This window comes from Falco rusticolus, chromosome 3 (genome assembly GCF_015220075.1).
Source record: "Falco rusticolus isolate bFalRus1 chromosome 3, bFalRus1.pri, whole genome shotgun sequence".
Classification (NCBI taxonomy): Eukaryota; Metazoa; Chordata; class Aves; order Falconiformes; family Falconidae; genus Falco; species Falco rusticolus.
Genome location: NC_051189.1, coordinates 53,408,345 through 53,420,224, shown reverse-complemented (window position 1 = coordinate 53,420,224; position 11,880 = coordinate 53,408,345). Strand labels below are relative to the sequence as shown.

General features: G+C 37.4%; 1 long non-coding RNA gene across 2 annotated transcripts in view; it reads left to right on the top strand.

Annotated features, from left to right (window-relative positions):
• Window positions 1-741: 741 nt before the first annotated feature.
• The window catches only part of LOC119145154, a 28,686-nt gene continuing 17,547 nt past the window's right edge, over window positions 742-11,880 (top strand). For both annotated transcript variants that reach the window (XR_005103313.1, XR_005103314.1), the window contains exons 1-2: window positions 742-889; window positions 9,583-9,823. This is a non-coding gene — a long non-coding RNA (uncharacterized LOC119145154). The remainder of the gene's footprint in view (window positions 890-9,582; window positions 9,824-11,880) is intronic.

Sequence of the window (11,880 nt, the reverse complement as noted above, 5' to 3'; positions counted from 1 at the left end):
GCAAAGTCCAGGTCAGTTCAGGAGTCAGTACATTAGCTGCAAAGTTGTGGAAGGGAAGAATTTGCAATAGGAACTGACAGCTGCCTTTTAAGACAGAAATTGGGGAGCACTGCAGAATGTAATTGGTGACGAAACAGCAGTCTGCAGTCTCAGTTCCTTGAGAACTGTTCAGCAGCAGAGCAAGACTTGCAGAGTGGTTTTTTTGCCTTTTGGTGGCTGGAAACGTGGCGTAGCCACTGAACATAGTTACTAAAAAACTCACAGTTAGCTTGCCATCAATGTGCAAGTGTGTCCTGTTTATTACTGCTGCTGTTTAACTTTTATTTTAACTTTGAAGATGATGCTGGGATGCCCTCCACCCCAGCTCCCAAACCTATATAGTGGCACTCTCTGCAAAGCTAAAAGCATAGCATCTGCCACTTCTGCAGTTAAGTCTGTTGGTCAGGAGGTGACTAATAAAGAACCAAGATATTCCTCTGACCCACATTGCTCCCTGCAGGTCGGTTAGTTATTTCTAGAAGATTTCCAAACCTTAGACAGCATACTGAAAAATATTTTTCCTTGCAGGTCCAGTGTAAGCCTCAAGCACTTTTGTGTGGAAACCACCTCATTTCTGGTTCCCTGTTTGGCTGAGGCAGTTAGGCAACTACTCCATCACATGCCATGGAGATGTCACATTATTGTACATGTGAAAACTGGCCAACCCAAAACAGAGTTCTCACACCCCAGCCCACAAACTCACCCTCAGAAAAAGTGTTAGGAAGTGAGTAATGCAAGTGTGAATCCCCTTGTGTTATGGACATTCCTGGCTCACAGACACCAATGTGAAAGAAAATGAGGAGTTTACCCCTTTCGATTTATATGTTTGACTGGCCAATTCCTTCTCAAGGTGAGGGTATGACCTTTTGAATCATACTTCTAAGACACTTGATTTTTTCATATTATATAGGTAGCACAGCTCATAGCTCCGGATTTTGGATGATACTTATAGGGACAGGTTCTTTGAGACGGGCATTGTGCTGTCTAAAGAAGATATATCAAAGCTTTTTGGTCAGGCCTAAGGGGAGGCAAAGGCTTAGGCATCTTTGACTTCAGTTGTCAATCAGAGTCAGTAGGAAGCACATTTAAGTCCAGAACAAATACCACTGTAGCACATAGGTGCTAAACATGCACACAGGTTTTGCTTCTATCATTACCAAATCAAAATGTAGCACACTACCTGCTAAAGACTTCTCCCAAAAAGCTCAGAAGTTGGAGTAGTACTTTTTCCCCTCTTCTCACAGCTGCATCTAGTTCAGTGTAAAATTCATAAGTGAGATGCGCACTTGTGGGAGATGCATTCTGCAGGATGACACCTTTTTTCACTTTGCCATTATGTGAATATACACAGCAATTGCATTTCCTTTCTACAGCAGACAGTTTTTAAAGTTTGACTTTTTGCCTGTTTCATCTTATCCCTGCTATGAATGGACAGGAAAATTGTATGATCTCCAAAAAAAGGTGTGGTGATACCCTTGACCTATGATTTCCAGGGACCATAATTTGAGAAACCCTGGAGTATGGAATATTCATACACAATTCCTGTGCTGTCCATAGATAAAGCATCTCTTTAATGTTTGATGATGCAATTTCCAAATAGTCTTTTAGTGGAAGACAGTTGGCATTTGGATCTAATTTCCTTTAAAGAATACAGGGTCAGAGTTCTTCTTACTGGAGTTTGTTCCATAACCACCCAAAGAAAAGTAACCTCTTTTTCCCTCCTAAAGTTCTCTGCAGAGTCTCTGTATCTAATCACAAGTATATATTGTAGATGATTTAGTCTCTTCCTTGGTGAAAGATAATACATAAATGCAGTACTTTTATTACAATAATTACATATATTCTAAAAAGCACAGTACTAAGTTACATTAGTGCAAAATCATTATTTCAACAGAAACATATATTTTTAACGATCCCTGAAGCCAATATAATGGCAATTACCAACGTACTTCACTACCATGATAAAGTAATTTATTAATAATAATAAATTTTCTCAGAATTAGAATATAAAATATTACTTTAGCTACAGTCTGTCAGAGGGGACAGATTTAAGCATTCTGCATTATATGAGACATTGGAACAGACAAACCAGGCAACTTTATATTGGATAATTAAAGGCATTTTGAAAGCCGTTTGGAATAAGGGAAGGAAAATGTAATTCCCAACAGAACTGAGAATCCAACCGTCTCTTCAGAAAAAAAAAACCAACAACAAAACAAAACAAAAAGAAAGAAAAGAAAATCTAAACCAAAGAAAAGTTTGGTTTTTTTCTTTTATGTGAAGAAACAGCAAGTGTGGATCCCAGATTCTAAGGATTAAGTTATAAAAAGCCCCTTGGACTGACCTCCAGTATTTTGGAAGAAAGCCCAGTGTGTAATGAGGGAGTAAGAGAAAGAGAAAGACAAAAAAAAGTGATTTTTTATTTTTTTTGGTACGCTTACAGTGCCTTCAGGGACATTATCTGGGTACTCTGGGTAAACAATGGAATTATACCAGTAGTCTCTCCCTCACCACATGTTTGAATTATGCAACAAATGCTTGATTGGTGGCTTTTTTGTACTGAAAAGTGTCTGATCACTTCATCCCTCTGGTAAAAGAAAACATTACCTAAAGAGAAGTGAATTAGTTACAAAATAAACCAACAACACACAAAAATTTGGCAGCAAAATCACTGTGAGAGATTGAAGCATCCTCCCTAATGTAAGCAAGCAGTCCTGAGAACTGGAAGCAAAAGACTCCAGATAGCTTGGGAATTTGGCTGCCTCTGTGGCAGATATAGTAAACAGCTTCAGAAATGATTGTGTATATCTGCTAATCACTTAGGCCATAAGATAACAGCTAAGTTGACATTTTGTGTGCAAGAAGTGAAACTGCTTACGCCTGTTCCCTATTTTCTGTCATTTTTGCAGAACAGTGACTGTCAGCAGTGTACCCTGAGTGCAATAATGTTATAGCACATTGGCAAAAAGACAACCTTGAGACTTATGTGCCCCCAAATGCAAGTCCTGTCTGAAATTCATGTTTTAAAATGATAAATGTTACTTTCTTCTCTGTGCATCATCTAGTAAGAATGCAAAGAGTGCAAAAAAAACCCAGCTTGTATTCGAAGGTTACTTGGGCCTTCCTGTTTTAGATATATGCCCAGAGCTTGCTCTTTAGCTTACTTTCTTATCATGCTTCAATATGCAGTTCCATCACTGCTGTTTAGTAGTAATTTCATGACTTGGTGTTAGAATTGGCTTTGGTATTAGAACCAGTTCAAAACATTTCTCCCTGCTCTTCATTCACAGAGGTACATTTCTGTTTGTACCCAGAGACTGTTGCATCCCAGCTTTGCTGATAAAAGTATTAATGAGACCACACTGTAATTTTCACTGATCATATAATCTTTGTTAAGAACAGCTCCCTTTATGGGGAGCTAGAAGTAGTGTTATAACTAAAGATGTGGAGAACCATTAATCTTGAGGTCAGATAAAAGTTTGCTGTACACCAGGTGATGTAAAAACTCACTTCCCAGATGTGGCATAATATTATTCCAGACTTTGGTTTTAGACATTCAGAAAAGGTCTTATTTCTTCCCTTGCCTGCTTCCTTTTTCTTTACTAAGAAATGCAGGAAGACTGAAATGATCTATTCATGGCTTGAAGGTAATATCACTCATAGTCTGTAATGTTTTCTTCTGACTTTATGCTTTTTCTAAAGTTACAATTAGTTTTAATGCACTGAATCTATCACAAACATCACTTTGCTCTAGAAAAAGGAGCAAAGTATTGACAATTGCCTGCCCAACCTGTATTTCACATTTCTGCCTGCATATAAATAGATGCTTACAGTTGTTACCTTGACTAATTCTACAAACAAATATGTGATTTTAATGCTGAAGAGAGGCTGCATGTGATCCTCAACCACCCATTCTACCTGTCCTAGTGCTGAACATCTATAGACTCTTTGGAAGAAGCACATCTAAAATAAGAACAGGCTTGTGAGAAATCCTGACTGTCCACCCTTTCCCCTAGTGAAGTTATGAATATTTTTTGCCAATGGGTGGGGGAAAGATTCTCTTCAGATCTTGCTGAATGCTTCTATCAGTGATAAGAAAAGTGTCAAATCACATAAGGAGTAAATATGGAAAGTATATTAAATTCAAGCATTTTGGGAAGCAAAGAAAATACCTAGAGACATAAGAAATAAGCTATAGTGATAAAGGAGAATAGAGGTGGTTGTTTCCATAGGAACCAAAAGAAAAGGGATTTGTCTATGTTCAGAATCACTTGCATGACATTTAGAAAGGGGTCAGAAAGTTTCTCGGTACAATTCTTCCTTTTCCTTGCACTTTTGAAAACTCTAGGTATTTGGAAAGTAAAAAGAGTTTGGAAGGTAGACAGGATTCAAGACTAGGGTAACTGCAAAGTTAATGCTGCCTAATTTACGTGAGGTCTTCTGTGATATCAACCACCTTTAAGTGTTAATGCATGAGTATACAAGGAGCAGACAAGTACTAAGCTACATGTGTCTTCTTGGATTGTTGGGTCTGTGTAATGTGGAACCTAACACTTTTCTCTTTCTGAAGGATGATGAGAAAGCAAGTAAATCTCACCAAAGGAGAACTGGCCAGAGGACGTATTACTATTTTTATGTCCCTAGATGTACCAACTAAAATATTTTTTTTCCTATAAGGGGATATTCTGACACATGTCCAGGCAGAAAAATGTAATTTGTTCAGAGAACAGAATCAAAATGCTTTCAAAGCCCAGATATTCCAGAAGGAAGTATATGTGATGCCTCACACTGAAAGAGATCTGGGGCTGAAAGCAGGCAGATAGCTAGGTAGGTGTTAGCAACGCCTTGCGGTGGCAATAAAAAGCAGTGTGATCTTGTGTTGTAAACCAATGGAACAATCATTCTGAACAGCAGCATTGTTATTGCACCTCTGGTCAGATCACAAGTGGCCTATTGCCTTCAGTTGTACCACCTACAGAAAGGTACTGATAGATACCAGGCTACAAGAATGGAAGGAGGGAGTTAAAGATGAGGAACAATTGAAAGATCCCTACCGTTTTACTTAGCCAAACAGCAAATACGGAAATGGATGACCTGATATACAACAAATATAATTATGAAACAGGGTGAGGAAATGAGCCAAACTTAGAATGACATTATGGTTAAATAAATATAGGCTGCATATAAAAACAGTGCATTTTTTTAATGGAAGTGTTTTCCCGATGGGAATATCATAATTTTTACAGCAAGCTTGGGGAAAACACTAGAGAGCATGTGTCAGAGCGCAATCATGCACTAGTAGTTAAAGAATGCATTTAGCATGTCTTTCTCATTATCATTATCATTATTATTCTAGGAATCATATTCAGTTAAAAATAAGAGGGAGGAATGAGGGAAAGGTGTAGTTACATGCTCCTCATCAGGTTGGTAAGTGATTGCAAGAGTTAATTTCTTTGTAATCAGGAATAAAAAGAAAAATATGGAAGGCAAAGTGTGAGGTAAAGGTCAGTGGGAAGTAGGTCTGAGTGCTCACAGTTCTGCGATGAAGTCATAGGAACTTTATCAGGTGACATTTGTGGGGACATCTCTTCAAGGAAATGCATTTTCCAGAAGTCTGGACTTATTTTCCTTACAGCTTGAATATCTGTAGACCCCAGAGATGAGGTTTCTGGTAATGCTGCTTTCTTAAAGGCCACACATCAAAGGAAAGCTTTGCCTTGAGTTAACTTTAAAAGTTAGTGAGAAGAAATACTCGAGACAGCCAGACTGTCCAATCTGGAATCCTTCCAGACTGGTGGTGCCTTGAACATGGCTGGGCAGAAGCCAGCTGAGAGCCTGGATTAATCGAGGGAGTTTGTTACCTTTTTGCTTCCATCTAAAAAAAGCAGCTGCTAGCCTGGTTAAAATGGGTTTCAAATTAATTCTTGACAAATTCAGATATAGTCTCAAGACCCTTATTCTTTTACCATCATGGATATTGTTGTTGTTCTGGCAACCCACAGTAGGATCTTGAAGATGACACACTACAGTGTGTTGGAAAGTTAGTCATGTAAAAAGTCAAGAAATAAGCTAGTAAGGAAAATTCATGTTATCCTTACTGGATTTGCCAATTAGTTTAAACAAGAATGATAAAGTTATGTTTCCTTCACTGGCACTGTAGTTCTTTCTTTAGTTTTCTATAAGCCTGTTGTGGAAGACAGAATTTAAATGCCATGAATCACTGCCAACAGAAAAAAGAAACTTCTCGGGTGGGGGCAGAGAATGTCAATAGCTTGTTTGAGCCTTGGATTCATTTTGCAGACACGCAACTCAATTCAAGGAGATTTGGTAGGATGAGATAAACAAGTGTTGACAAAACATAGAAAAGAAACAGACTTTCACATACTTATGGAAGGTAGGTAAGCTGCTTCTCTGAAAGGGAGCACTTTAGAGGCTGATCTCATGCCAGGCTTAAGCTGCCGATTGCTATGTAGCTTGTCTGCGTTTCATTCCTTTCCTTGGGTTATACATGGCTACTCATCCTTCCCAAATGAAAAGTGTGAGGGAAGAAAAAGGAGGGGAGGAAACAACATCTTTTTCTCCAGTTTTGATTGTATCAGAAAGAGATGATCCAAGTGTAACTGATTTCTGTGGAAGCTATCCATAGACAAATCAAGACAGTCTGAATATACATCTACAGGAAAGCCCTTGATTTTAATGCTGCACATTAAGTGGAGAATTCAGCTTTGAAACATTTTTTAGAGTACAGTTCTCTTTTACTTTTCTGCCAAGACATCCATACAAAGTTCTGTGCTTTTGGGCTGAAAAAGAGTGGTTTCCTAAAAGAGACTGATGGATGCAGCTCTCTGAGCTATTTTACTCCCTGATTTGGTGAATAGATTTTTATGGGATAATTTACATTATTAAAACTAATCACACCATTAAAGTATTTGTCTGAAATGGGGTCCTATGCATTACTGAGATCGTCTTTTCCTGAACAGGAAACAAGATTAGGGCTTTGCAGACAGAATTATCAGTTCTGATTGCATGGATTTGATGTAATATTTCTTTCTCATTTTGAATTTGCTTAGTTTAAAGTTACATTTTCTTCTTGGATTTGTCATCATTCACGAATTTTTCTGCATACTTGTTACCTATGGAATTGGACACAGGTACTAGTGCAGATGATCAGTTAACCTTCATTTTGAAATAATGTTCCCATGTAGATTAAGTCAGGTTTTGACCGGAGTGACTGCAGAGTAACTCAGTTCAGCTCAGCTGTACTAATCTAGAGAGTTTGTAAACATGTGAATGACAGTGGGTTTGTCTTCCCAAGTAGGATAAAAAGTGTGGAAGGTTGCTCCATCTGTCTAGGTTTTCTGTTTTTATCAAGGCTAGTATGATGCTGGTAATGCATTGGTTGAATGAAGGGTAACCTGTCAGGGAATAGAAAAAAGAGATAGAAGTAACTTTTAATCCATATATCCTGTGCAGTTTCTTGTGTAGATTTTTGTATCCTTAGTTAAGCCCAAATACTTAAAAAATTGAGGACAAGACCTATCTGTAGACTAATATGAAAAAACTCTACCTAAATTGTGAAGTATCTATGGCAAGGAAACATGAAAATTAAATGATTTAATGAAGAGATAGTTTCTTATATATGTTTGAAGTCCTTTGTGAACACAGATGTCTATTTGCACGTGCTGCTTGCTATAGGAAATATGTTAAGTGTGTCCATGAGAATCTATATACAACTCAACTTCTTCAAAATGAAACTCTCCATGTGCAGCTAGTGTATTTCCCAAAGGATCAGTTATGAGGGTTTCTTAAATCCTCTTCAGAGTAGCAACATAAATCAGTCCAAACACTAATTCTCATGAATGATGCTCACTATACGTCACGGTGTATAAAAACTGTTTTAACCTCTGACTGAGAAATAACAATAACCTGAGTCTTATTTCCATGTAGACTTTTCCATATGTTTTTGGTCCAAGCAAAATAGAATAGAGAGAGGAGAAAAAATGGTGCAAGGCTTAACCTTCTGTCTGTGATCAACAGCCCTCAGGGACTTTATGTTGTCTGATGAAAACAGTACAAAAATGCTGACGGTACTATACATGCAATAAAGAAAACTCCATGCTGACATAATGTTAGAGAAGAAAGGTGAAAAAATTTCAGTCATCATGTTAATAAACCCCTTAAATTAAGTATGTCTGTAAGTTCTTATTTAAAGCTTTCTTAAGAAAATGAGTAGAAATGCACTAAGCAAGCAAGTATCATGAAACTTCTAGCAGTAGTGTGGGTCAAAGATAACATTGCATGTGGTCCATAACTGAAGCTGGAGTGAAGGAAGGTGAAGTACTGCCCAGTGAACCCTACCCAGTCACTACCCTGTGTTTGGATCCCAGAGCCACCCAAGCCCTTCAGCAAATCTTGAACTTGGCTTTTGTGCAAAAGGATCAAAAATAACAAAGGTGAAATCCATAAACCAACTCTAGGGCAAAATAAATGTCAGGAAAAAGAATCTGGACCATCACATTCACATGCAAAGATGCCGCACATTGTTTTCCTTATTCATTGGCCAATAATGACAATTTCAAAAGATTATATTTCCATTTACTGCAATAACAAACCCATTCATTCTATAGTTACTGAAGCTGCTTATTTCAATATCAATTTATTAGCAGTATTAATACAAACGCTTATTATTTGAAAATGTGAAACAATGTCTTTGTCACTAATTTTAGAACTAATTTTAATTTGAACTTGACATTAATATAAACATGATAATGCCACTTTGCCACTATGTATTGTCATCATGTATTTTTATTTTCTCATAGGAACTGACAGAATATGATTCATAATGACAATATTAATGTAAGGCTATGAATAACAATAAGGATTTATAATAATGTTAACATACATAACATCATCTGTATTGAATCTGTCTACATTAATAACTTAGATTTTCTTTTTCCCTATGTGGTATACATTTTCATGTGTCTATAAATGTCTTCATTAATATACATTTATGATTACTACTAAGCTTATGCATAGTCTCTTTTATTATGCAAATAGAGGTTATAACACACTCAAAGACAGTGACTCTCCATACATCACTTTAATCTTTAATAAGTCCTATAAAAAGCAAGTAGGTTAAAAACTCAGCCCCATTAATTAAAATAGGTTTGCGTTCTTGAACTAAAAATTTTCATAGTAGAAGATGTCTATGGAGCTATTTATTACCTAGCTTTATTTATCTATATAACATCTCTTACAAAAAACTATGCCAAAAAGGTATTCTGAATTGGCCAAAAAAAAAAAAAAAAAAAAAGTGAAAAGAAAGAAATTTATAGCTTGGAGTGAAAGTTTTATCTCTACACACATCCAGGTACAATTGGGAACAATAAGACAGTCACAAAGGCGGTTCGACATGATGCGTAGTTGTTGGAGGGCATATGGTACATTTTACTCTTAACTGAGACTTTTTTTTTATCCTTTTAGTGCTTTATGTTAGAATGTTAACAAGATTTGTTAGTCCAGCTTGTTTTCTTTAAAGTACAGTTGTTAAAAAAGCCAAGGAGGAAAAGCAGTGTCACAGCCATCTGTGAAAAGCACCAGAGCAATAAATGTGTCGAACTGTGATGAGAACTACACCAGTAATGATGAAGGTCTCTGGGGAAATCTTCATATGCTGTTGATCTTCTACTGGACCATCAAACACATCACTAACATTACATGGAAATAAAGCCTTTTTCCTTCACCTTCCTTTGTTGTGTTTAAGAAGAAAAGCTCATCTGAACAGGTAAGTAAACAGACTATCTCAGGATGAGGATGTGAGCAACATCTTCTAGTCCCAAAGAGTTTCTAAACTATCCTTCTGTTCTTGTGGGAGTACAATTAGATTAAATAGTCCCTATTGTCCAGATTGAGATAAAACTAACTGGATGTGAAGGTTTCGATTAAAAAAGCTACTTTAGAATGTCTATAGAAAACTTGTACGTTCATATTGAAACTTCAGCTTGGGAGCTTTCCTGGACAGGGATGTGAGCCAGCTGCCGAAATCCACACAGGTCAGTAACAGAGTCACACCTAATGCGGAATTCCTGAGGCTCAATACTGTACTCCTTTCTCTAGCCTGTGTCATCACTCATTAGCAGATATATCTTGTCATGTATGATTAAAAGTGAATTAATTAAAACTCCTGTGTCAAAAGGTTAACTATATGATTTATGCTATATTATTATGAGTGCCTTCAGAGAAATGTTAGGCTGGATTCCTATTTACACCAGAAGACATGTTCCCTTTCAACTCAGAAAGATGAGTTTAACTAAGGGAAAAGAGGAAAAGCAGGCTGAGAGAATACTGCTTTTACTCAGAAATGGCCTCAAGGACCCTTTTCAGGTCCCTGTTGTTGGGATGTTGGGATGGGCAGAGGGAACCCCACTCTGGGAACTGGCCTGGCAGCTATTGTTGCATATAGGGTACAAGGAGGGACCATGGAGGATGACTCCTGCTTCTGGAAGGGGCTTCGCAGCCCTGCACTGCAGTGCTCCAGGCCACCAGACAGCACAACCTGTCTCTTCCCTTTGGTGGCAGCCATCACAGCCAAGTTCAACAGCCAAGTGACACAGCCACGTTCTGGCAGAAGTAAAGGTGGGAGTGGGATCATTTCCCACTCCTCCCAATCTGCCTGCTGTTTAAATAGTGGCTGATATGTCTATGAGTGACTTTTGTGCCAGGGTCAAAGCTGCAATTCCCTTGCAGGAAGTGCTGTATGCAGATACTACTATGGATGGCTGCTGTCACAGCTGTGAATGCTGCAATACAAGGTACTGCTTCTGCAGTTACACAAAAAACCCAACTGCTAGAAGGAAGATTTATCAACATGTTTAAAAATCTTCCTGAGAAAAGACACTTAATAGTGGTTTTGGTCCTTTGGGGCTCACATAGCATACTGGAAAAAGTGTTAGGCACGGAGTAGTATGCAGGATATTAGATTAAAACTCTTCATTTGTGGGGTTTCATAGGTATGCAAGTCTTGTTTCTGCAATATGCATTGTGTGGTTGAATTTCTGTGTTTTATTTTTGTTTACTATCCTATTATACAGTAAAAGCCATGAATTCAGTTAAGAAAGTGGAATTTGCTTTATAAATCCTACTGATAGATTTCTTCATAGGGTAATGGGAATCTGCTACATCTCTATAATACATTAACACAGCACCAATCTTTGATTAAGTGTTTTTAAACTGTATTATTTTTCATTTGTTCAAAATGCCATTTTGACACTACCTCTTATACCACTGTAAATGCTATGTATGTAGGTATTTTCAGAACATTTGGAAGTAACTTACTGATCAATGCTTGATTATTCTTGCTTTTTGACAAACAACTAAATCTCAGAATTGTTCCATTGTCCTTATGGCCTACTCTAAATCCTGTTGATAAGCAGTTTAATTGATTTCAGTGGTCTGTAACTCTAAGACTTTATCAGAAGAGCTTAAAGCCATTAACAAGCTGTAAATTATAGCTGACTAACTGACTTAGGAAGTCACTGGGAGTGTTATGAAGGGATGACTATGAAATTGAGACCAATATTTATAGCTGATGAAGCCAATTTAAAAATATTTGAAAAGATTTCCTTTTATTTTTGGATACTGTTTAGTGCGTTCTTGCCCAAGTCAAATTTATACTTTGGACCTTCTTTATTTTACAGCCATTTATAAAGAGCAGGACCAAGTTGGTGGAGAGCAATTGTTCTCTTCCCAGGAAAACTGGATGATTCTGTTAATATATGAGCCTCAAAATGTTCATGTTAACCTTTACATTGTCCCCTACTGGTTTCAGCATCATCATTAACT